Raw genomic sequence first — 27357 nt, 5'->3', positions numbered from 1 at the left:
ACAATTTCCTACAGTGGTTAAGAGAGGCTAGACAGTTGCAGGGCAAAGTCCTGACATACATGTTTACATTGCGAGGCATCACAGCTATTACGTGTTGATACAAATATTCCAAGAAATACCTGAGCTTCATTGGACTTTGTCAGTGGATTGTCAAAGAAACACGGAGTATCTGTTTTCAGCTTTGCTGAGGATTAGGGCTAAATGCTTAGGTTAAGGATGCAATGATAAAACAGTTGAATTGGTCATCCACAACTAAGCCCAGAATTGAAGGGCTAGGTTGAAGTTACTGGATAAACGAGACTGACTTTAGAAATAACATATTCCACCTGAGAAGCATTTGTTTCAGCTGAATAAAGAAATGTAGACTTCTCCAAACATGGGAAGAGGCATGCAAGGGATCTGCCCACAGCTGTTAGAGTCTAATTATAAAATATGAGGCTTAGAGACAATTATTCATTTATTTATTCATTCAGTTTCTGGACTCACAAAAATCCTGTTTATCCTTCAAAGTCTAGCTCAGATATTATATCTGTGAATTCATCCTGAACCCTTCCAAGTGATGTTAATTATTCTCTGGATTCCCATAGCATTTCATCCCAAATGTTGGTAGAGTGATCTTAACAGTGAATTATATACAGTTCACGGGTTGGTGTCTAATGTGTCGCGAACGCTTGGTTGAACAGTATCTGAGAATGTACAAATAAAACAAATCCTTGCCCTAAATAACTTATAATTGATTTTGAGCACCTGACTTTAGTACCCACACAGAATGAAACAAACTCTCTAATATGCCATTTGTTGATATGTACTAGGAATTTGACATTCAGTATAGAGATTAATAGCATGAAAGAAGAAACTGGAAAGGTAAGAAAAGGTTAGAGGTAAAAGGCCACAAACAAGGATTTTGTTCTTTATCCTATAAGCACTGGGGAGCTCTTGAAAGTTTTGGAGGAGGGAAATGATCTGACCAGAGCTATATTTTAAGAAAGTAACAGAGGCAACAGTGTATTGAGAAAATTGGCAGCTGAGAGTCTAGAAAGAGAGCCAGCCCAGCAAAGACCAATGAAGCCCTGAAAGGTAAAGGCTTAAAAAGATGGAAAGAAGGAATTGTATATGCAACACATTATGGAAGTAGAATCAGAAGAACTCAGAAATTGCTTAAATGTTGAAAGAAAGAGAAGTATGAGAATATTCAAGTTAAAAAAAAATTAAAAATAAAGAGGGGGAGGCGCCTGGGTGGCTCAGTCAGTTAAGCATCCTACTTCAACTCAGGTCATGATCTCACCACTCATGAGTTCGAACCCTGCATCAGGCTCTGTGCTGACAACTCAGAGCCTGGAGTCTGCTTCCAATTCCGTGTCTCCCTCTCTCTGCCCCTCTCCCACTCACACTTTGTCTCTTTCTCTCAAAAATAAATAAATATTTAAAAATTGAAAAAGAGAGAAAAGGAGATGGTGAGACAGAAGTTTGAAACATTCAGTAACACGTTCTTCATTGTTGGAGTCCAATAGCTTAACATGCCAAAAAACTATTTAACAGAGAGAAGCAAACACCGCTTAAACATGAATCACCCAAGAGACTTTATGCTTTGTTACATGGACAGCAAAAACTCTAACCAGAAAAGAAATTATCCTAGATTTACCTCTTACCTGTAGGAGATCCAAGTAAACATAAATTGCTGAAACTCAGAGAAAGAGTAAATTGATTAGAAACAAATCTACATGAGCATGCGTTCTGGGTTTTCACTCCAAATATACTTGAGCATTAACACATAAGCCTTTAAATGCTTATTTTCATAGTAACTAAATATGGAAGAATTTCAAGAATCCTAAAGGCCAACAATTCTTCCAAAAGAGAAAAAAGGCTTGTAGAGAAAGAAAGCAGCCATAATGTCTTGAAAGAGGATCAGTTTGCAAAACTTCTATTCTTGGAAGTCTTGGGTAATGATGGACTCAGTAAGGTTTACTTACTTAATAAATAAAGCTGGACTGAGGACCAAAGCATTTAAAGACAAGGCACAAAACTGGCTGAGGGAACTCGGAACTCATCCCTGACCACCTGAGCTGAAATCACAAGGAACAAGGAGCTGGTCTGCCCTTTGTAATTATTATTATTATTATTTTATTTATCTAAGCAATTTCTACACCCAGTGTGGGGCTCGAACTCACCACCCTGAGATCAAGAGCCTCATGCTCTACTGGCTGAGTCAGCCAGGCACTCCTGCCCTTTGCAGTTATTAAATAAATACCTTTTTTTGGTGCAAGTTGTTCCAATAGGCTTCCCTCCAGAAGTAAAGAGGAAAATGTAACCTGTATCACTGCTCATGAGCGGGCCAACCCCAAACCCGCAATCCAACTTGGTCCTCAGTGCCGGGGCCATTTTTAAGTATGGCACCCAGTGAATTCTAATTTCTTCTGGAGAGACTTTACAGTATTCACATACTACGGTGATCAAAAGCTACCAAAGGAGCATATGATCATTTATATGATCCAAAGAAATATCTGACAGATATGTATTTCTTATGGATGTTGCATATACCCATTTATGTTAAAACAGAGGCTATCTGATGAAGTAGAAAGTGAAGTCACTTGGAAGCAAGAGCCCTAAATTCTAGTTCTAGGGACCGAGGCATCTAGGATATCCATTTTTGGAATGCCCAGCAGGTATCACACTTCTCCTGAGTACTGTGACTTTCTTCCAAGGAACAGTTTTTGCTTTTCCTCTGGAACTAACCCTGAGTTGGGTAAAGCGGGAGCTGCTGGCTTCCCCTTGCCACAAAGAAATTAAGAGCCTCTCTGGAGTGGAGGGAGCAGCCACAAGATGGAGAGAGAGAAAACCCAGACCAGAAACTGAAAGATAATAAGAATAATAATAATTTGAGTCTCTGGAAGAGACCACATCTGATTTCAATGGTCTGAAATGAAAAATTATTTTGCTTGCTTAAGAGCTTTGGGATTAGGTTTTCTGTCCCTTTGAAGTAAGAAAATCTTAACTTGATACAACCTGCCCAGGCTTATGGAACTTTCACGGACCTCTGTCTCCTCTCTCTGTGAAATAAGTGGGTGAGATTATTTATCAGGCAGTCATTGTGTTTGGCTGCTAGCACCAAACACCAGTGGCTTAGCGGTTTTATTTTTCTCATACAAAAGGCCTGGATTAGACAATCCAGGCAAATCTCACAGTCCCACATGCGATCAGGCACACAAACTTTCACGGTGGCCCTCATTCTCATGCTTACAAGATGTCACCTCCAAGTGGTGCCTGAGTGGCTCAGTTGGTTAAGTGTCAGACTTCAGCTCAGGTCATGATCTTGCATTCTGTGAGTTCGAGCCCGGCATCGCGCTCTGTGCTGACAGCTCGGAACCTGGAGCCTGCTTCAGATTCTGTGTCTTCCTCTCTCTCTGCCCCTCCCCCTCTTATGCTCTGTCTCTCCTCTCAACAAAAATACAGTAAAATAAAAAAACAAAATATCATCTCCAAGCATCTGTCTGCATTCTAGGTGAGAGGAAGAAAGCAGGGTAAAGGGCAAAAGGGTCAACTCTGGTCCCTGGAAGACCCGCATGATGGCTTCTATTTACATCTCATTGGCCAGGACTATGTCACATGGTGACCCCTACTGAAAGGCTAGGAAGTGTGTGGGCTTTTTTAGTTTAGATGAGTCCATTGATGCTATGCACACAATTGGGAGTCAGTTGGCAAGGAAGAAGAGGAGAACAGATGGGGAGACAATTACAGTATTCCTACAGACTACATCATAGCAAAAGGTAACCTCATTCTCTGAAATTCTGTAATTCTGATATTCTTTCTATTTTGTTTTCACTTATCATTTCTTAATGGAGAAGAGCTAAATATTTTCTGGAAAATAAGGACACTTTTTAAATGTCAAATTTTGAAGAAGCAGAGGTACATCTCATAAACAAAATGACAATAGGTACATGTGAGATATCAGGTTATTAGTTAAAAGCTCTTCACATTCATTATCTCATCCCTGAAACTCTTAAATTTTTATTTTTAACTTTTTAAAAAGTTTACTTATTTATTTTGAGAGAGAGAGAGTGCAGGCAGAGAGAGAAGGAAAGAGAGACTCCCAAGCAGGCTCTGTACTATCAGCACAAAGCATGATGCAGGGTTTAAATCCACAAACTATGAGATCATGACCTGAGCTGAAACCAAGAGTTGGGTACTTAACCAACTGAGCCATGCAAGTGCCCCATGAAATTTTCTTAAACTTTTAAATCCCAATCTTCAGGAAGCCTCTTCTCACTAATCTCAACTATTCTTATCTCTTCTTTGATTGAATGAAGTCACCTGTTTTTTCCTTCTCATTTCCAGTGCTTCCCAAATGATTTCATAACCTCATCTTTTATCACTCCAACTAAATTGTAAACTAGTAAAGACACTCAGTACAGTGCTGGATTTGTAGTGAACATCAAGAATGGTTGAGCAATGAATGAATGAATAAGTGAATGAATAATTGAAATCTGAATTTCTATTTCTTTTTTCTCTTCACAACTCTGTCCTCAGTGCATGCTTGCTAACTGACTGCATCTCAGAGTCATTAACAAGGCAATTTGCATCCTAGGAAGCCAGCTTCAGAAAGCCTTTTATTTTCTACCCTTAAATCCTTTCCACCCCTGTATATTCAGCTCACTGCAGGAATCAGTACCTGACCACCTCCCTTCACCTATTTCACCTAGGCCCCTTCCCTTTTAGCTGATTTTTAATCAGTTAAGGTCTTACCTTCAGGAAATTCTTATGTTTAAATTAAATTCGATGCAAGCCATTTCCTCTTCCTTTGCTAAGTTGCCAGAGCACAGCAACTAACGTGTTTATCAATGTTTTTAAAAGCCTGAGTCGGGGGGTGCCTGGGTGGCTCAGTAGGTTGAGCATCCAACATCGGCTCAGGTCATGATTTCTCGGTTCGTGGGTTCGAGCCCTGCATCAGACTCTGTGCTACAGCTCAGAGCCTAGAGCCTGCTTTGGATTCTGTGTCTCCCTCTCTCTCTGACTCTCCCCCTCTCATGCTCTGTCTTTGTCTCTCAAAAATAAACATAAAAAAAATTTATTTTTTTTATTTTTATTTATTTCTAGGAGAGAGAGAGAGAGAGAGAGAGAGAGACAGCGTGAGCAGGGGAGGGTCAGAGAGAGAGGGAGATACAGACTCTGAAATAGGCTCCAGGCTCTGAGCTGGCAGTCAGCACAAAGCCCGACGCGGGGCTCGAACCCACGAACCGCGTGATCATGACCTAAGCGAAAGTTGGACGCTTAACTGACTAAGCCACCCAGGCGCCCCTAAAAAGATTTTTTTAAAAAGCTTGAGTGGGTTTTCTTTTTTAATAAACATAATTTATGTGTGGATTTTATACTGCAAAAGCAATATGTGTTCGTTGTAAAAACTAAAAATAATAGCTGAAAGTAGAAATAAGAAGGTAATAAATAAGAATGATTCAAAACCTCAGAGTACCCGGCTGGCCGAGTCAGAAGAACACGTGACTCTTGATCTTGGGGTTGCAAGTTTGAGCCCCACGTTCATTGTAGAGATTAAATAAATAAACTTAATTTAAAAAAGAATTATTAAAAAACTCATAAACTACCACATAGAAAAGATCATTTAGCATGTATCTTTGGAATTTTTCAAGTGTGTATTTACTTTACATATACGAAAACTGGCTACACTATGTATGCTATTATCCTTTATTCCTGATGTAACGTAAACATCAATACACATCAGTAAATATTCTTTTTTTTTTTTTAATTTTTTTTTTAATGTTTTATTTATTTCTAGGAGAGAGAGAGACAGCGTGAGCAGGGGAGGGTCAGAGAGAGAGGGAGTCACAGACTGAAACAGGCTCCAGGCTCTGAGCTGGCAGTCAGCACAGAGCCCGACGCGGGGCTCGAACCCACAAACTGCGAGATCATGACCTAAGCGAAAGTCGGACGCTCAACCGACTAAGCCACCCAGGCGCCCCTAAATATTCTTAATAATATGTGATGCCAGAGGAGTATTCCATTATAGAATATATCTTCTTAGTCCCCTACTTTGGCATTTATTTCCTTTTTTGAAAACCTTTGTAAATATGTAAATACCACTGAGATGAACATCCTTGTAGCTATAGTGTGCTTATAGTCTTTTCTTAATTATTTCCTTTGTATATACCCCTTAGTAAGTTTTACTTTGTTGAGGAGGAAGGAGAAATGGTGGATGTAATGTAAGAGAGTGAAGCAAGGCCATAGTGGCTCTATTTAGCCTTATTTTGGGACCTAAAATGTGTTTGGTTTGCAGGGTCGAGGGCTTACTCAGCACAGCGCAATGATTTTAAAATATATTCCTATGGCCCAACACCTGGGAATCTGAGCTCTATGCAGAATAGTGCAGAAACGCTGGTAGGGAAACTTAAAATCACAAAACATACAACTCCATGCTACATCAGATACCATCCTATTCCAGCATCTAGTACAGACAAGCATGAGGTACCCATTTAAGAAAAACACATCAGAGAAAACTTTGAGAAAATTTGGCACATTAGTTATTTTTCTATCTAAACTGATAAAAAGCTGGCATTATCTGATTTGGTAGAGCTCAAAAAGTATTAGTGCCAAGTGGAAAAAGGAGAGTATTTCATTCTGAATTTCCACTCTGCCACTTATAAAATGCATAAATCTCTTAATCACTCTGAAACCTCAGTGTCCTCCTTGGCAAAAGGGCTTTATAATAGTACCTGTGTCATTCACAGAGGCATCATAGGTAGACAATGAGCTAAGTTGGGAGACATTGCTTTGTAAAGTGTAATAGTGTAACTAACACAAATGTTACTGGTAATTGTTAGTGTCATTGATGGAGTGTTGAAAAGTTCAGGCTTTAAAAAAACTGAGTTTTGGGGCACCTGGGTGGCTTAGTCGGTTAAGCGTCCGACTTTCGCTTAGGTCATGATCTCGCGGTTCGTGGGTTCGAGCCCCGCGTCGGGCTCTGTGCTGACTGCCAGCTCAGAGCCTGGAGCCTGTTTCAGTCTGTGACTCCCTCTCTCTCTGACCCTCCCCTGCTCACGCTGTCTCTCTCTCTCTCTCTCTCTCTCCTAGAAATAAATAAAACATTTTTAAAAAAAAAACAAAAACTGAGTTTTTCACAAAGATCAGACAGCATCAATGCAATCCTAAATATAAGAATGTAATGCAGGGTCGCCTGGGTGGCTCAGTCCGTTAAGTGTCCGACTTTGGCTCAGGTCATGATCTCGCGGTTCGTGGGTTCGAGCCCCGCATAGGGCTCTGTGCTGACATTTCAGAGCCTGGAGCCGGCTTCAGATTCTGTGTCTCCCTCTCTCTCTGACCCTCCCCTGCTCACACTGTTTCCCTCTCTCTCTCAGAAGTAAATAAAACATTAAAAAAAAAGAGTAATGCAATGACAGCATTCAATCAAACCAATCATCAAATAATTATCTTACAGAAACAAATACTAAAATCAACCTTCAAAAGGTGAGATAAAAGAACTAAAGGTCTAAAATGTCTTTTACGGCTCAAGAGGGAAGTGATATGTATTCTATGCACTTTTATTCTTTTTCGGTAGTTTATTCTTATATGGAGACGTAAAGGACCTAAACTTTAAAATAAATAACTGGGGGGGGGAGGGGGGGGAAGGCGGTGCCTGGGTGGCTCAGCTGGTTGAGCGACTGACTCCTGTTTTCAGCTCGTCATGCATGATCTGTGGTTCGTGGGATCGAGCCCTGCATTGGGCACTGAGCTGACAGTGAGAAACCTGCTTGGAATTGTCTTACTCCTTCTTGCTCTCTGCCCCTCCCCACTGCTTACATGCATGTGCACTCTCTAAATATAAATAAACTTTATTTAAAAAAATTTTTAATGTGTATTTTTTTTTGAGAGAGAAAAGACACAGCATGAGCGGGGGAAGGATGAAGAGAGAGGGAGATACAGAATCCGAAGCAGGCTCCAGGCTCTGAGCTGTCAGCACAGTGCCCGGTGCAAGGCTCTAACTCACAAACTGATATCATGACCTGAGCCAAAGTCAGACACTTAACTGACTGAGGCAGCCAGGCGCCCCAAAATAAATAAACTTTAAAAAAATGAATAGGGGCTTCTGGGTGGCTCAGTTGGTTATGCAGATGACTTCGATTCAGGTCATGATCTCGTGGTTCCTGAGTTCGAGCCCCTCATAGGGCTCTCTGTTGTCAGCACAGAACTCTCTTCGGATCATCTATCCCCACCCCCTCTCCACCTCTCTTGTTCATTCTCTCTCTCAAATAAAAAGAACTTAAATAAATAAAATAAGTAATTTTTTTAAATACAAAAAATGTCTCTGTAGTATGATCATAAGTGCAAAAACAGGAGCATATGGGGGCGGGTGGTTCAGTTGATTAAGCATCTGACTTCGGCTCAGGTCATGATCTGCTGGTTCGTGGGGCTCAGTGCTGACAGCTCAGAGCCTGGAGCCCACTTAGGGTTTTGTGTTTCCCTCTCTCTCTGCCCCTCCCCTGCTCAAGCTCTGTCTCTATCTCTGAAAAATAAATACACATTAAAAAAAATTTTTTTTAAGCCAGAACTCACATTGTAATACCAACCAAAATTCCAAGAGAACATTTTACTAGTCTTCATAAACTGATTATAAATTTCATATGAAAGAACAAATAGCCCAAAAGCAGCCAAGATAATTTTAAGGAAAAAAGTAAGGAGGACCTACAAGATCTGACCTGACCTACCAGATCAGTTAAGAAAAATGTATCATAAAGCCATATTTTTAAAAACAATCCAACTTTTGTTTAGAAACAGACAAATAGATTAAAGGAACAGATTAAAGACCTAGGGCATAAAACAGAAACGTCATTGGGTGCCTGGGTGGCTCAGCCGGTTAAGCCTCCAACCTCAGCTCAGGTCATGATCTCACAATTTGTGAGTTTGAGGCCCACACAGGGCTCTACGGAGCCTGGAGCCTGCTTCAGAATCTATGTCTCTCCCTCTTTCTGCCCTTCTCCAGATCACAATCTGTCTCTATCTCCCTCAAAAACAAACATTAATAAATAAATAGATAAATAAATAAAAACAGAAATTCCATTATAAATCAGTGGGAAAAATTGAAAAATGTAGTAAGTAGTACTAGAATAATTAGTACTTACAAATAAAAGTAAAATAAATGAGTTCCTTACCTTATACCAGATAAAAATAAATCAGACTGGATTAAAACATCTTTAATGTTTATTTATTTTTGGGAGAAAGGGAGAGACCGCATGAGTGGGGGAGGGGGAGACAGTTTGGTTGTGGGGGAAGGACACAGAATCCAAAGCAGGCTCCAGGCTCCAAGCTGTCAGCACAGAGCCCAATGTGGGGCTCCAACCCACGAATGGTGAGATCATGGCCTGAGCCTAAGTCTAACAACTGAGCCACCCAGGCCCCCCTGACTGGATTAAAAATTTTAAAGCTAAAAAGCAACGTGTAAAATTAAATGAAAACATAGAATAGTTTTATGACATCAGACTAGGGGAAGATTTTCTAAACAAAACTCAAAAATACAAAGAGTAAAGAGCAGTTAAGTACATTAAAATTTAAAAACATCTACTAGGCTATATTAATATCATATCATAATATACTATAGAAAGTATCAAAAAATGCCTACAAACTGAAGATGTTTACAACTCAACACAACAAAAAGATTAATAGATTACCCAGTAAACAATTGATACACTGAATACACATAAATTCTGACAAACCAGTTTTTCAAAACCCCCCCCCAATTTTTAGAGTAGGCAAAGGTGAACAAGAAGTTCATCAAAGAGGGGCGCCTGGGCAGCTCAGTCGGTTAAGCATCCAACTTCAGCTCAGGCCATGATCTCACAGTTGGTTGGTTCCAGACCCGTGTGGGGAGCCTGCTTCAGATTCTGTGTCTCCCTCTCTCTCTGTTCCTCTCCTGCTAGTGCTGTCTTTCCCTCTCTTTCTCTCAAAAATAAACATTAAAAAAATTCATCAGGGGCGCCTGGGTGGCTTAGTCGGTTAAGCGTCCGACTTTCGCTTAGGTCATGACCTTGCGGTTCGTGGTTCGAGCCCTGTGTCGGGCTCTGTGCTGACTGCCAGCTCAGAGCCTGGAGCCTGTTTCTGAGTCTGTGTCTCCCTCTCTCTCTGACCCTCCCCTGCTCACGCTGTCTCTCTCTCTTTCCTAGAAATAAATAAAACATTAAAAAGAAATTTAAAAAAAAATTCATCAAAGAGAATTCTAGATGGTTAATAAACATGAGAAAATACTCAACCTCACCAGTAATTGGGGTAATAAAAATTAAAACAAGGAGGTACCTTTATGAGTAGAACCAAATGGAATAGACCTTATCTTTTAGAACAGTTTCAGATATACAGAAAACTTGAGAAAATAATACAGAGTTCCATATATCTCCTGCCCAAGTTCTGTGAATATTAACATCTTATGTTAATGTAGTACTTTTATTACAATTAATGTACAAATATTGACACATCATTGTTATAAGTCCATAGTTTATCCAGATTTCCTTAGTTTACCTAATGTCCTTTCTGTATTCCAAGATCCTATTCAGGATACCACTTTACATTTAGTCACCATATATGCTCCTTAGGCTCCTCTTGGACTTTTTCGGAGGAGTGACAGTTTTTCAGATTGTCCTTGGTTTTGATGACCCTGACAGTTTTGAGGACTCCTGGATAGGTGCATTGTACGGCACCCCTCTACTACATTTGTCTGATTGATGTTTTTCTTGTTCCAAGACTGGGGCAACGGGATTTTGGGAGGAACACCACAGAGTTAAAGTGCCATTTTTATCACATCATATCAAGGACACATACTCTCAAGGTAATTTATGACTGTTGATGACCTTGATCACTTGGCTAAAGAGTAGAAAAATTTTAAGATCTTAAAATTCTAAGTAAAGGTGTGCCTAAGTGGCTCAGTTGGCTAAGTGTCCAACTTCAGCTCAGGTCATGATCTCTCAGTTTGTAGGTTCAAGCACCCCGTCGGGCTATATGCTGACAGCTTGGAGCTGGAGTCTGCTTCAGATTCTATCTCCCTCTCTCTCTGCCCTCGCCCTCCCCCCGCCATTCATGCTCTGCCTCTCAAAAATAAACTTTATTAAAATAATTCTAAGTGTAATAAGGACAAAAGGAAAGGAAACAAGAAGTTTCATACACTGCTGGTGCTTATGGAAGTATAAAGTGACAAAATAAAAAACCCTCGTTTGGGGTAGAAATTTGGCAATATCTGGTGAAATTGAAAGTGTCTATACTCGGCCTGGCGATTCCACTTCTAGATTTGAGAACCTCTATCTAGAGGTGTGTGTGTGTGTGTGTGTGTGTGTGTGTAAGGAGGCAATGACATGCTTATTGCAACATTACTTATAATACTGAAAAACTAGAAAGTAGGAATCATTGAAGACCCTGGATCCACTGGTACCTGAAGCATGAACAGCTCCTTTGCAACCAAGAATGCTTTAGTTACATGACCAAATACCATTCTATGCTAAGCATGCTTGAGATGGTTTTCTGTCACTTGTGGCCTTACTGAGTTCTAACCGATACACCAAGATATTAATGTACCTTCATCTAAATCCATGCCCAGTTTGTTTGTTTGTTTGTTTGTTTTAAAGGAAGAAGTCAACATCTATTAAGCAAAGCCTAAAAGCCTAGACTCTAGACCCTAGAGGATAATTAAACCACAATGACCAACAGCTCTTAGGTTTATAATATGCAAACTATTCCAGGCAGTCTTGATCAAAGCACAAAATCAATAAATGAAATAAACACAGTACTTGAAATTGAAGAAAGTAATTTTGTAAAGTGGTGTCTTGCAAAGTTTTATATTCATATAAATCAGCCCCAAATGAATTTTTTTCATTGTTCATCTCAAACTAGGAAATATTTCAAATATACAGGAAATAGATCCTATATATCCATCACCCAGATAACAAATTCAACATTTCCCTATATTTGTTCATATGTTTTTAGAAAGACTTAAGACATTACACATAACACTGAAGTCTCATTATCTATCCTTTTTTCTTTTCTCCCTCCCCATAGTAACCACTGTCTTAAAGTTGAAGTATATCATCCCATGTTCGTGTTTATGCTGTTACTACGTATATGTATAACATTGTTTGGATTTGCTTCCCTACTACTGGCAAGTTTGAACACCTTTTCAGATATTTATGGCTCCTTCAAGTTCCTCTTCTGTTTATTTCCTTTGGCCACTTTTTTCATTTAGGTTGTTTATATCTTTTATTAGTCCTTCATATATTCTGGCTACAAATCCGTTGTTGTTTATATGTGTTGCGAATATCTCCTCCCTGTCAATGTTTGTCTTTGCCTTGGTTTATGGCATTAGTCATACAAAACGCCCAAGGACATTTGGAAGAAATGGTTATTTCTNACCTAAACGAAAGTCGGACGCTCAACCGACTAAGCCACCCAGGTGCCCCTTTAATTTTTTAATTAATATTTTTAATGTCTTTATTTTTGAGAGAGAAAGAGTGTGAGAGAGAGAGAGAGCATAAGCAGGGGAGGAGCAGAGAGAAAGGGGAAATATAGAATTCAAAGCAGGCTCCAGGTTCCACGTGGTCAGCTCAGAGCCGGACAAGGGCATTGAACTCACCAAGTGAGAGATCATGACCTGAGGCAAAGTCAGATACTTAACCGGCTGAGCCACTCAGGTGCTCCTTTAACTTTTTTTAACGTTTATTTATTTTTGAGAGGTGGGGGGAGGGGCAGAGAGAAAGGTAGAGAATCCAAAGCAGGCTCCAAGCTGTCAGCGCAGAGCCTAACGCAGGGTCAAACTCACGTACCATGAGATCTTGACCTGAGTCGAAATCAAGAGTTAGATGCTTAAGCGACGGAGCCACTCAGGCGTCCCAAGAAATGGTTGTTTCTGACTTAATGGTGAGAATATAGGTGAGTTGTTGTTGTTATTCTTGGTATTTTTCTGTATTTTAAAAACATCTCCAGCTATAAAAGAATTTCTAAAGAAAAATGGGAAGGAAAAAGAATAAAGATCATCCTTTTATTCTTCCTTCTGCTTTTCTCTAATTTCCAAAGTTTTTGTAATAAGCAGATCCACAACAGGAGGGAAACCACCAAATCATTTTTTTTCTAAAGTTTTGTTTTTAGTAAACTTTATCCTAATATTGGGAGCAGTCAGTGTCAGTTTAGAATCAACACTAGCTACCTTATGCATTTTTACATATATTCTTATTAATATACACCTAGTATGTTAATAGTATTTATAACTTAATAGGTGATGGAAAAGTCCATATTGTCCTAAAAATGTCCCCCACTCAGATAAGCGATTTAAATCCCTCTCATGAGCTTGGAATCATGCAGACATGAGTCATGGACAAGATGTCAGTGGTATTGTTTCTTTAATTTCAAAGAAACAGAATATATAAGTTCCTGTATGTGTGTATCCTGATATCCTGAATTGTGGTTACTGCTCAGAGACAATGGACACATTCAAAATTGGTAGAAATGAGGTATTTGCTAAGATTAGATTGAGTTCCTCTTACAATGTTTTATCATTCATTGCACTGATATTAACAGTTGGGTAACAGCAGGTGTGAGTGGGTAAAATGACTCTAAATCACAATCACGTGGGGGAAGTTAGAAAAATTGTGCGTAGCATGGAAACCTTTTTACTTTTGTAGCTATCTGAGCAAGCAAAGCTTGAGTTTCCAAGTCTAGTGACAGATTTATTTTAATGTAATTGAATAATCGGAGTTTTCCACTGTCAGAAACTTTTATCCACTTCATTACTTAAGGGATTAAAAGAACATTTGATCTGGTGTTTTATGGAGCTTTCTCTTCCCAGGGACCCAGAGAGGGAACAACTGGGAACATATGACCCTGGACATTATCTGTTTCCGCTGCATCTGACTGAGCACAGCATATACTAGGTCACTGCCAAAAGTTTCAAGTCTGCCTCTCACCTCTATTGGCTCAGAATGACTGGGCTTTAGAGCTGGGGGAGAAAAACCTTAGAAATCACCAAATCCCTCTTATTTTACAGGTGAAAAACTGGTGCATAATTTTGGCAGGAAGTAATAAAATTACACTTATGCATATACTATGGCCCAGCAATTCCACTGCTGAGGGCTTCCAAGGAGAGGCCTAAGGAGACATTCAAAGATGTTCATTGCAGCACTGTTTGTAATAGGAAAAAAAATTAGTAGCAAAATGGCTAATAAAACATAAAATAATCATACCATGAAGCACTAAGCAGTAGATAAAAGGAATGAGCTATATCTAAGTGAACAGAGGTGAAAAACAGAGTGACAAGTTGCAGAAACCTATAAAAATATATTTATATAAAAATCCATCTAGCAATGCTATTGTTAGGTGGGTACAAAATGAATGATATGTGATATGATACTGAGTATAAAAATCTAGAATGTGGAGGGGCGCCTGGGTGGCTTAGTCGGTTAAGCGTCCGACTTTCACTTAGGTCATGATCTCGCGGTTCGTGGGTTCGAGCCCCGCGTCGGGCTCTGTGCTGACTGCCAGCTCAGAGCCTGGAGCCTGTTTCAGAGTCTGTGACTCCCTCTCTTTCTGACCCTCCCCTGCTCACGCTGTCTCTCTCTCTCTCTCCTGGAAATAAATAAAACATTAAAAAAAAATTTTTAAAAAATCTAGAATGTGGAGAACTATGCTGTCCAGTACAGTAGCTACCAGGCACCTTGTGGCTATTGAAATTTAAATTAAGTAAAATAGCACTAACCACATTTCAAAAGTTCAGTAGCCACATTTGGCTAGGGGATACGGTATTGGACTGCACAGATATGTACAATTTCCATAATTACATCAGTTCTACCAGACAATGCTGGTCTAAAACAAATATATGCCAAATTCATAAGATCACATAGCTGGGTAGTAGTGAAACCAAAGCAGATGTCAGAAGACCACTACTGGAGTGTTCTTTGCATGAGGGCTCATTTGGGTCATTTGGGAATGGGTAAATGGATGGATAGATGTTTGGATTAGTTCATTCATTCATTCATTCATTCATTCCTTCATTACTACATATTAAACCCTGGGTTCAGCCACTGGGAAACAAAGTTCAATTGAATGCCACCCCAGCCCTAGAGGACAGACTAGACAAGTGTCAGGCATCAACTATTCACTGAATACCTTTGCTGTGGCCAATCGTGTGTGAGGCCTAGGGTCAGTGGTGAACCACGGCAGGCTTCTCAACACTGTGGACATTCTGATTGGTAATTCTTTGTTGTGGGAGTTGTTCTGTATACCTTAGGATGTTTAATAGCATCCGTGGCCTCTACTTACTAAATACCAGCAGAACCCACCCTCTATTGTAATAACCAAAAATGCCTTCAGATATTGCCAAATGTCCCCTGAGGGACAAAACTGCCACCCTGAGAACCACAAGGAAAGAAAGACATTAGTCAAATCATAACAAGTTATTTAAATGATAATAAATGTGCTGACTACTGTGCTGGGGACATGCAGGAAGCTTTGAAAGTCTTTACCAGGAGCCTGATCTAATCTTTAAGGGGTAGATAAGGGATGCTTCCCTGAGGATGTGATATTGCCTGCTCTGTTAGCCAAACACAGACAGAACTTGCCTGCCAAGGGCACAGTTCTGAATGAATAAGTCCATGTCAATGGTTAGGGGCAAAGGAAGTAAGATGTTCAAGGGCAGAGATGTCAGGTTTCTCTAGGAGAGGTAAGGTAAGCTGGATTTTGATGTATAATTATCCATGTCAGTGCCTACTATCTAAAGCTCACTCAACTGGCACAGCTTGGACAGGCTGCCATGAACTTAAGACTAAACCGGTAAAGAAATGGAGACCAGTTACAGGTCCCGTCTGTCTTCTTCATCAGAGATCGGAAAGTCATAAGTAATAAAGCAAAGTGAGAAATTTCTGATTTGTCCAAGAATTTGGACAAAACCTCCCTCTGTTCTACTCTATTACACTACAAATAATCCTAGTAGAGAGAAACGGAAGATACTTGTTAGATTACCAACTATCTCCCTCCCCAGTGGCCATGGTAGTTGGGAGTCCCCCGCTGGAAGATGTAATCAGGTCTTTAAACGTTCCTTTCTTTAATGAGGCCAAAAGGGACTCCTTGGAGCTAAGACATCTATTTTAATATTTTGAGAATTGTGTTTACTTTAACTTCTTCATTTTTTTTTCTCATCTAGAAAACAGTGGGCCTGTACTGTGAGAGAGGGCGCTTAGTAATCACTTACCCTCCCCGTTTATTTTATAGATGAGGAAACTAAGGCCCAAAAAGGGGAAGTATCTGGCTCAAAATTACACAGATATTTATGGCGGTCATTCTCAAATCTCTTAATCTCCTCTTTCCCTTACATTCAGGAACAACAAAAGAATATATTATTAATATAATATAATATAATATAATATATTATAATATATAAAAATATATAATATGTANTGTATTTGGTAAATCTTAAATAATTCCCAAATAATATTATTATTTAAAAAGTAATAAAATATTAACAGGGGCACCTGTTACTCAGTCAGTAAAGCATGCAACTCTTGATCTTGGCATTGTGAGTTCAAGTCCCACGTTGAATGTAGAGCTTACTTAAAAAAAGTAATTAAAAAAATAAAATTATCTTAAAAAAAAACTGGGGCACCTGGCTGGCTCAGTCAGTGTAGCATGTAACTCTTGATCTCGGGGTTGTAAGTTCAAGCCCTGCATTGGGTGTAGAGATTACCTAAAAACAAAATCTTTAAAGCATAATAATAAAATTGGGGCACCTGGGTGGCTTAGTCACTTAAGCATCTGACTTCGACTTGGGTCATGATCTCGGGGTTCTGGGGTTCGAGCCCCGTGTCAGGCTCTGTGTGGACAGCTCAGAGGCTGGAGCCTGCTTCAGAATTTGTGTCTCCACCACTCTCTTCCCCTCCCCTGCTCATACTCTGTCTCTCAAAAATGAAGAAACATTAAAAAAATAATAAAAATTTTTAAATAAAAAAGGAAAAATAAATGTAATAAAGTAATAAACAAGTTTAAACAAAACAGAAGTATTTAAAGAAACAACAACAAAAAAGGAGCCTTGTAATTCTGCCCCTAAATTCTAATGACGTTTAATAGTTCAGTGTGCCTTTCCAGGCATTTTCTTTTTTTTTTTCTTTTTTTTTTTTTTAATGTTTATTCATTTTTTGAGAGACAGAGCATGAGTGGGGGACGGGCAGAGCAAGAGGGAGACCCAGAATCCGAAGCAAGCTCCAGGCTCTAAGCTGTCAGCACAGAGCCCAGTGTGGGGCTTGAACTCACGAACTGTGAGATCATGACCTGAGCTGAAGTCGGACGCTCAACTGACCAAGCCACCCAGGGCCCCACCAGGCATTTTTTTTTTTTATGTTTATTCAAACACACAAACAGTTTTTAAATATTCTATCGCATTCAACCTTTCAAACAATTGTATGAAATTGACTTTATAATCAAATGAGAAAAGGAAGGCTCAGAGGAGGTAAATAATTGGCTCAGGGTCACTGGTAAATGTCTGGGCCTAGATTCGAAGCTGACTCTACCTAACTCCAAACTCATGCTGTTCCCAGAATCTACAAGGCTGTGCCCTACACAAGAGCATTCACCTCAGGAGGTGAGTCAGGGCCAAGTCTTGTGGTTCCAGGTCACTCAGCCCACCCCTCCGTCTCTCCTATGCCGACAGGATGGTGATGCTGGTCACGGCCATGCTTGTTGTAGAAAGAATATAGCAAGTGTGATTTGGGATGTTTTGCATTGCCCGTGGTGAAGGATGAGAAGAGGGGTGTATTCTGAGATATCAGGAAACACATGCGCACGGCATTTCATAATATGTCACCGTGAGCCCGTAGCCTGCGGATGATGATGGCACATATTTGGGTCCTGTGATATGAACCAATAGCAGAGGATCCAAAACACAAAATAAGTTCAGCTCTCATCCCCAAAGCAATGTGCTTCGCTTGCCAGGAATGGAATTTTCACACATTTAAGGTCAAAGTGAAATTTCTGGGAGGGATCTCAGTGAATCATAAAGCCAGTCACCACGTGCAGGGGCTCTGAATAGGAGGAAATTGGAACAACAATATGCTGAGTTTTTCAACATCAGCCTGTGGGCTGTTCAGGATCCTGGCCCTGCGTGACCTTCCCAACAGAAAAACCACCTTTGGTTGTATTAGCAAAGCTGCATTTTGCTTTTTTTTTTAATGTTTATTTATTTTTGAGGAAGACAGAGTGCAAGCAGGGGAGGGGCAGAGAGGGAGAGGGAGATACAGAACCCGAAGCAGGCTCCAGGCTCTGAGCTGTCAGCACAGAGCCGGATATGGGGCTCGAACTCACAAACCACGAGATCATGACCTGAGCTGAAGTCAGCCACTTAAGTGCCTGAGCCACCCAGGCGCCACAGCAAAGGTGCAATTTGAATAATTCACTGGTGAAACAAACAGAGTTGCCCCTTAGAAAGAAGGAAACCTCACTGGGTATTACCTCACTCTGTGCCGAGCCCCACGTTAGCACTTTCATATGCCTCTCTGTGAGGAATGTTCTATCATCATCCCCGTTTCATAGGTGAAGACACTGAGGCCCCCGGAGAGGTAACTAACCTAAACGTCACACAACTACTAAGCAGTTGACAAAAGATTGTAATCCAGAAGTGTTTGACTCCCAAACAGATGTTTTTTTAAATGTTTCAAAGTGACTTTGCAAACAAACTATATATATTTTAATCTCTTAAACTTAAAAAAATATCACTTCTATAGCATATGCTATCCCCACGCTGTGGTTTATATTCTGAGACCAGATGGTAAAATAAAAACCAACAGTCCTTTCCAGCACTCACTCAAATTCTGGTCATATTTTTCTATACTCAGGGAAGAGCTAACTACACTTGATGTAGTACCCCAGGAACATATTCCGCATTTCAAGCTCAGTTTAATGTGTTTATGTTGGACTGGCGTTCTCTGAGATTTGCCCCATTCTCTCTTCAGTAAATAACTGTGATATCAACTAACATTACATCTATTTGTGAAATTGTCTTTTTCTACCATTTTAGTTTAGAAGCTTTTCAACCATATATACAAGATGAAAGGATTTCATAGGGAGTGCTCATATACCTACCACCTAGACTCTATCATGAACATTTTTACTATACTTTACCTTTTGTATTGTTTCTTTCTAGGTGCCAAGAACTTTGCATGCGTTATCTCACTTAATCCATGAGAAACTCTCCGGAGCTTGTGCTGTTATTACTCCCAATTCATGTACAAGGAAATTAAGCCTCAAAGAGTTAAAGTGACAGACAACAAGTTTCTCTACAGAAACACTACTCCAGTTACACAAAGATGGAGACCAACTGAGAACTCTAGATGCTGGCAAGGATGTGGAAAAATGGGCACCCTCCTACACTGTTGGTGGGAATGTAAACTGGTACAGCCCCTCTGGAAAACAGTGTGGAGGTTCCTCAGGAAACTAACACTAGAACTCCCCTGTGACCCAGCAATAGCACTGCTAGGAATTTACCCAAGGGATACAGAAATGCTGAGGCATAGGGACACATGTACCCCAATGTTCATAGCAGCACTCTCCACAATAGCTAAAACATGGAAAGAGCCTAAGTGTCCATCAACAAATGAATGGATCAAGAAGATGTGGTTTATCTATACCATGGAATACTACACGGCAATGAGAAACAATGAAATCTGGCCATGTGTAGCAACATGGATGGACCTTGAGGGTGTTAGGCTGAGCGAAACAAGTCAGGCAGAGAAGGACAAATATCATATGTTTGCACATATAGGAGGATTAAAAGGAACTTAACGGAGGACTGTGGGGGAGAAGGGGAAAAATAGTGGGGGAGATGGAGGGAGGCAAACCATGAGAGACTCTTGAATGCTGAGAACAAACTGAGGGCTGATGGGGGTGGGGGAGAGGGGGGGATGGGCATGGAGGAGAGCACTTGTGGGGATGAGCACTGAGTGTTATGTGGAAACTAATTTGACAATAAACTATTTGTAAAAAAAAAAAAAAAGATGGAGACCAACTGCGTTGAACTTAATGGAATTTTATTAGTTCAGTTAATGTCAGATATTTGTTTTCTGAAACAGAGAAGGATTTTCCAGATATAAAACTTAACAAGAGGAGTCTAGATGCTCAATACGAAGGGATTTGTTCTTTTGGACTTCATACCTTGGGTCTTGATTTTTTTTTACTAAAAAAATGTAAAGCAGAGATATATAGGCCCAAAGATGTTCACTACGGTGTTATTTAAAATGAGAAGATTTGGAAACAATCTAAATGCCCCAAATTAGAGAAACAGCTAATGTTAAAAAGTGTTTCCTTTGCCTCGTGGAAATATTTGTCAGTCTAGCATCAGACATATGTGCACAATCCAAATGTAATATGATAGTCACAAACGTAAATGCTAAGGTTGCACATCACTCTCCCTGGCATAAAAAATAACAGACTGAATATCAGAATCAGAAAGGCATAGAACTCCAGGAGAAAAGGACTTGTAAAAGGCACTCTCATCTGGGCCATGTATCAGGTGCATTTAACTCGTCCTGAAAAGCCTAATAGAAGGTACAACACAACAAAATATCACCAGTACTCTTCCCTGGGCACACATTGGTTCAGTGCTTATTAGATGCAAATACTGAAGACCCACTCGTGTAGAGAAAAGATTCATTTCTTTGAGAGGATGGCAGGCCGTATGGGAAGTCGCTGCCTTACCTGTACTCTGGGTTACATCAAATGACTGGTTTAGGAAAGACTCGTCCATCTGTTAATACTTAGAGCAATGGTTCTCAAGCAGGGGCATTAGCCACACTTCCCCACCCCTCAAGGACATTTGGCAACGTCTGCACATAATTTTGATGGTTACAAATTATGTGCAGTGGTGGTGGCAGTGCCACTGGCATCTAGGGGACAGAGCAGCGTCTCACGTCAGTAGTGCCGAGGATGAGAAACAGACTTAGGAGACTCTCAGGATCCTGTCTTAGAAGCTACAGAGAAGGAAAATCCGGAGGGGGAAGGAGGTCCCACAGGAAGGTGGCAGTGCTGTGGGCATATGTGTGCAAGGGGAAGACGGTTTACCTGGGTGATTCTGGAGCTTATTAGACAAAACTATGGGTAGAGACAGTTCAATTTAGTGAGAATCCTACTCCCGAAGTTAATTTGTAAATTGCTTCTTTGGCATGTTTTGGGTCCCCTGCCTGCCTTCCTCCAGAAGGAGTCCATATGGTGAAATGAAAGGCTCTTGGAGATGAAATCAGAAGATCTGGGTTAAATCCCAACTTGGCAATAACGAAAATCACTTTACTTTTCTGAGCCCCCATTTCCACTTTTGAGAACTGGGGATGGAAATGCTTGCCCTCCACCTCAGAGATGAGAGCAGGTGTTTGAACATGCCTGGTTCTCTGCAGAGGCTCCAAGGTGACACTGACATTATTACTGTTGGTGCGTTCACAAGGCATCCTTAACTGAAAAGAGGGGTTATAAAACAGAACATATTTTTAAGATAATAAATAAATAAATAAAAGAAAACAGAACATATTGTATGCATCCAAATTTTGCTCCATCTGAATATTTGCCGAGAAAACAGCCTAAAAGTAATTATATCAGATGGCTAACACAAGTTGTCCCTGAGTGAAGAGACAGAACAAAAGCAAACTGAAATAAATACATTATCTTTGGGATTAGATAGTAAATACATGTTATTTAAACTCTTAGAAGTTATTTTTGCCAAAAGATATTTTATGAAAAAAGAAAGATATTTTGTAATGTGAGGAAAATAACCTAGGATACAACTTAAGTAAAAACAAAGGCAGCAGAAATCATATACAGTGGCGCTATATATGAGCTCCATGTGCCTCGGCTGAATTGAGATACAGTTTAGTGTAGAAAAAGAAAGATCTCAAAGACTTAAAGAGATTGTAAAGTGCCTCATTAATAATTTTAATAGTAAGCATATGAGGAAATGATTATAGTTTGGGTCTATTGTGTGCAATAGAACGTTAAAAGCAATTTTACCCTTTTGTATTCATTTTTCTTTAATGGGGATACCAAAACATTTAAAATTACATGCGTGGCTCACATTTGTGATTCACCTATTTCTTTTGAAAAGTGCTGATATAAACAATATAAACTTGACTGTATAATGACAAAAATGCAGAGAAAAAAATAGAATGGAAAAATACCAAACTCATCCCTATGGCTGAATCTAAATGGCATGCTTATGGGTGACTTTTTCAGCTTCTTTACACTTTTCTGTGTTTTCCTGCCTTTCTATGGGGTGCAGATACCTCTGTGATAATCCTGAAAAGGGCAAAATGAGTCTGGTTTCTCTCCTATATTCCAGGGCAAAAACTGTCCTTTCTCAAAATACATCCTCTGGGGACTGTTATTTTGTAGGGTGAAAAGGGATTTTTCTAACTGGCTGACCTCTCCTTCCTCCCGGGTCGAAGGGGAAGGTCTGAAATGCTGCTCCCCATTCTCTGTGGGTCCAGGGCGATCTGCTCAGGGCCTTCCCCTCAAAAAGGGAACAGAGGGTGTGAGGACTATGAGGAGCGGCTCAGTGGACGCTCAGAACATCCCTGGGCAAGGAAGTGAGTCATCCAGTGAGTCAGCCCCACCACCCTGCTTTCATTCTCGGTATTGTTCCACATCACTGCTCCTGAGTCTGTCACCCTTTCCCCCTGCCCCGCATGTGTGGCCTTTCGTTGGCCCAGACCGACCTGGCTGAGAAGGGCTCCCGGGGCTAAGTATCTAAGGTGCGTCTTTCACGGGTGCCTGTCACCACATAATCTCCTTTCACCTCCGTAGCGACGCAATCAACACAGGTGTCATTAGTATTCTTATTTCACAAATGAGGAAACCGAGGCACGGAGGGGTTGAATACTTAGCCGGGGGCTCATAGCTAAGGAAGAAGGTGACGTGAGGTTCAAAGTCAACTTGACTGCAGAGCTCGTGTCAGAGACGCAGCAGGGGCCCCGGCACTCTGGGTTTTCTAGAGTCCGCCCAGACAAGACTGAGAACTATTTAACCGGGGCTCTCTCCACCGCCCCTTATGGCAGGTGCCCGGGGCCCTGAATGGGCTGCACCCCCAAAAACCAGGCGGTCAGCTTGCTGTCTTCCAAAATACGTGTCTGGGAAAGAGTCTGAGTCTGCTATCAGACGCTGACACCAAAGTATGGCTTTCAGCCTGTAATGACACCTTCAGGGAGCAATTGTGGGTGAAACGCTACCCCGGTGGTAGGGCGAACGACTAAAAGGAATTTCTGCCAGTGGGAAGCACACGGGGGAGACATCTGGAGGAAAAGGAGGGTGTTCCTTCACAATTCTGCTCTTTCCTGAGAACGGGAGCCCACCGCCTCCAGGAGCCAAGCCTTGCCTTGGGTTTATTGGCAGGGTAGGTGGGGCAAGGCCGAGGAAGCCACGCTCATGTGATGTGGCTGCACAGAACGCCACCCCCTCACAGATTCCACCAGGGGAGAGTCATGCCTCGGCAGCAAGCATTTCTGTCTTGTAAACCTTTTGATTTTTAAAAATAATTTCATGTTTTTATGTGTAACACATTCACATGGTTCAAAATTATATAATGCTTATAATAANTATAATTTTTTAACCATGTGAATGTATTACACACACACACACACAAAGTTATTTTTGAAAGTCTTCCTCCTACGGGGTCCCCATCTGCCCAGTTCCTACCGCACCCCCATAGTTACCGCTGTTATTAGTTTCTTGTGTATCTTTTCAGAGTTTCTTTATACATATACAAATAAATACAAATACACACATACGGACACTCTCTGTGTCACCCTTTTTTTTCCTACAAAAGTTACAGGCTCTTTTCACAAGAGTAAAAATGCTGGAGAGAAGAACACGTTGTTACTAACACGTCAGTGAAAAGGAGTCCATAGGTATTTTCTTCTGGGGGGAAATGTGACACGGGCCCTTTTCCTTTGTTTTCACATTTTTTTATTTTATTTTATTTTATTTATTTTATTTTTTTTTAATTTTTTTAATGTTTTATTTATTTCTAGGAGAGAGAGAGAGAGACAGCGTGAGCAGGGGAGGGTCAGAGAGAGAGGGAGTCACAGACTGAAACAGGCTCCAGGCTCTGAGCTGGCAGTCAGCACAGAGCCCGATGCAGGGCCCGAACCCACGAACCGCGAGATCATGACCTAAGCGAAAGTCGGACGCTTAACCGACTAAGCCACCCAGGCGCCCCATGTTTTCACATTTTTTTAAAAGTCAGGTGTCATGAGACATAATTTACATCCACGCAGTAAAATTTACTCTTTGTAGTGGACAGCTCCGTGATTTTTGGCAAATGCATACAGTTATATAGCCACTATCATAATTAAGATATAGAACAGTTCTTTTTAAAAACATTTTTTAATGTTTTATTTATTTTTCAGAGAGAGAGAGAGAGATTGCGTGCAAGCAGGAGAGGGACAGAAAGAGATGGGTACAGAAGATCCAAAGCAAGCTCCTCCCTGAGAGTAGCAAGCCCAATGCGGGACTCGAACTCATGAACTGCAAGATCCGGACCTGAGCTGAAGTCAGATGCTCAATCAACTGAGCCACCCCAGCGCCCCAAGATACGAACAGTTCTATCCCTCCCCCCAAATTCTCTCTTGCCCCTCTCTAGCCATCCTCTGCCCCCATCTCCAGCCCCTAGCAACCCTATCTGCACCGCCGGCCACAGCCCCTAGCAACGACTGATATGTTCTCTGTCCTTATATGTCTGCTTTCGCCAGGATGTCATGGAAATGGATCATGCTGCAATATGTAATTTTTTGCATCTGACTTTTTTCACTTACCGGACTCCTATTCCATTGTACGGATGTACCACGGTTTGTTTATCCATTCATCAGCTGAAGGACATTTGGGCAATTAAGAGTGGAACTTCCATAGACATTTATACACAGGTTTTTGGGCAACTATACATTTTCATTTCTCATTGACCAGTATGTAGGAGTGAGATGACAGGGTCATATGTACAGTGTGTATCATCTCATTTTTAATCCTTACAATCACGCTGTGATCTGGTCTTGCCAGCTCATTCTCAGCAGGGAAACACTCATCCAGAGTGTTTTAGTAGGCTGTCTCTCACAGCACCCAACAGATAAGTGGCAGAGATAGGATTTGAACTCAGATCTAACAACAACAACAACTTTCTGCTTGTAACTTTGATGTGACACTGGCTGTCTGCCACCTCGTTAAAAGGGGTCAGAGATATCCAGGTGTTACGGCTAAAGCCGCAAATAAAATACAAACCTCACTTTCTCTCTAATTTTGGCTCCCTTAGAAGAATTCAGTCTTCTGGGTGAGAGGAAATCCCAGTGGGCCCCCCTCTGGGCTGGTAGTACACTCTGTTGCCTCAAGAATATTAGCTTTCCCAAAGGGAATGATTCCTAATGTTTATGAGTGGGTCTGGAATGTGCTCTTAAAAGTTTATAGTTCACTTAACATGCATCATCTCATCAGAGAACGATTTCATGAGGGGGTGGACCTGTCTCTCCCTGAAACCCACCCACAGAGCCACGACACCTGCTGAACGTCGTGCAGAGGGAGCCTATTTGTGACCCTTATTATTTCACTCTATTCTGAGCTGTTCACCCCTCCCTTTGTGCAATGACAGCCTGGCAATTCCAAACGCCTTCCTGGCACGCCTGGATTGGCAGGGTGGTGGCCCGGAACGGGCACGGGCCTAGGACGCCAGGCCTGGGACTCCAGGCCTTCCCTCAGAATTGTGTTGGGCATTAGGAGGGCTGCTGAGTGCCCAGCACGGGTCCTAGGATCGGGGAGGCAGTCAGCAAATGTCGGTCCCCTTCCCTTTCCCTAACAGAGAGACAGGCACCAAGCCAGCAAGCAAGACGCCAGAGGTTAGTGTCTATCACCAGTGTGCTGTGTGCTTCGAGCAAGTCACCTCCCTACTCTGCGCCTTTGGTTTCCACACTCGTAAAAGTGGACCAGGTCCAAGTTCACTGTATGGAATGTAATTATCAATGTAGCTTTTCAGCCTAAAGAGGAGGGATGAAGGGAAAAACCCCTTAATCTCCTGGCTGCCTAGAAGGCCCTGCCCTCTCTAAGCAGAGATGAAATTTTACAGCCGTGGAGAAGCTGCTGGAAGTAGCGGGGAGAGGCCTGAATCTTACTGATCACCTAAGGCCAAGGCCCCAAGGGGAGCCAAGGAAACGTTTCTCCGGCTCCTGGAAGGCATGAACTCTCTGTCTCCCACTGGTTGTAGGGGCTTGTGAGTCTCTGTTAAATGGGAGTAACAATGCACCTTCCTCCTGGGGTGTTGGGGAGGGGGATCTGGAGGACATATGTTCCTTCTTGGCTACCTCATGGACTGTTTCCGGGTGAAACAAGAGTGTGGAGGCCACAAGTGTCACATGTGTTCCTTTTGGCCTACGCGTAGGGTGACCAGCTTGTCCTGGTCTGCAATCTTAGTTCCACATCCCAGAAAACTCCTTAATCCTGGGCAAACCGGGACAGTCAGCCACCCTACCTACACACCCAATTTTCTCTTCATCAAAAACTCATAGTCAGCGTTCAAAGTTTAGAATTTCACATGAACATTCCAAATGTCTGGAATTTGTTAAAACCTGAGGACCTGGCAACTCCGTACCCACACGTGCACGTGCAAGCAATGTGCCAAGCACTCGTCACTCTGCGACAGTCCCCATCACTCACTCTCGTCTTTTTTTNCCTGAGGACCTGGCAACTCCGTACCCACACGTGCACGTGCAAGCAATGTGCCAAGCACTCGTCACTCTGCGACAAGTCCCCATCACTCACTCTCGTCTTTTTTTTTTAGTATTTGTTTATTTTTGAGACAGAGAGAGAGAGAGAGAGAGAGAGAGAGAGAGCGTGAGTGGCGGAGGGGCAGAGGAAGGGAGACATAGAATCTAAAGCAGGCTCCATGCTCGAGCTGTCGGCACAGAGCCCAACGCAAGGCTCTAATTCACAAACCGCAAGTTTAACCGACTGAGCCACCCAGGCGCCCACCTCACTGTTGTCTGACACACGTCTTACACTCTTGCGCACTGACCCCAGCTGCACCACCNCAAACCGCAAGTTTAACCGACTGAGCCACCCAGGCGCCCACCTCACTGTTGTCTGACACACGTCTTAACACTCTTGCACACTGACCCCAGCTGCACCACTGGAGTTGGCAACCCTTGGTGCAAATTTCCCTCTAACCTCTGAAGAGCTTAGAAGTTTAAGAAAGAAAACTTTAAAAAGTTGTCCCTAGGTCACGCCTTTTCAAATGGTCCAAGATAGAAACATTTTAATGGCGAGAAAGCACCATCAATCTTCTCACTAATGTTCTTCATTAAAAAAAAAAAAAAAAAAGAAATTAAAACCATC

General features: G+C 41.5%; 1 protein-coding gene across 1 annotated transcript in view; it reads left to right on the top strand.

The window, feature by feature from the left end:
• Positions 1-24749, top strand: part of LOC144224592 (uncharacterized) — a 31517-nt gene extending 6768 nt beyond the window's left edge. The window contains exon 2 of the transcript XR_013333080.1: positions 24396-24749. The gene's annotated coding sequence lies outside the window, so the exon portion shown is untranslated. The remainder of the gene's footprint in view (positions 1-24395) is intronic.
• The last annotated feature ends 2608 nt before the right edge of the window (positions 24750-27357 follow it).

Source organism: Crocuta crocuta, unplaced genomic scaffold, assembly GCF_008692635.1.
Source record: "Crocuta crocuta isolate KB4526 unplaced genomic scaffold, BGI_CrCroc_1.0 scaffold152, whole genome shotgun sequence".
In the NCBI taxonomy this organism is placed as follows: Eukaryota; Metazoa; Chordata; class Mammalia; order Carnivora; family Hyaenidae; genus Crocuta; species Crocuta crocuta.
The sequence above is the reverse complement of the archived record's forward strand: the minus strand, read 5'-3'. Positions and strand labels throughout refer to the sequence as shown.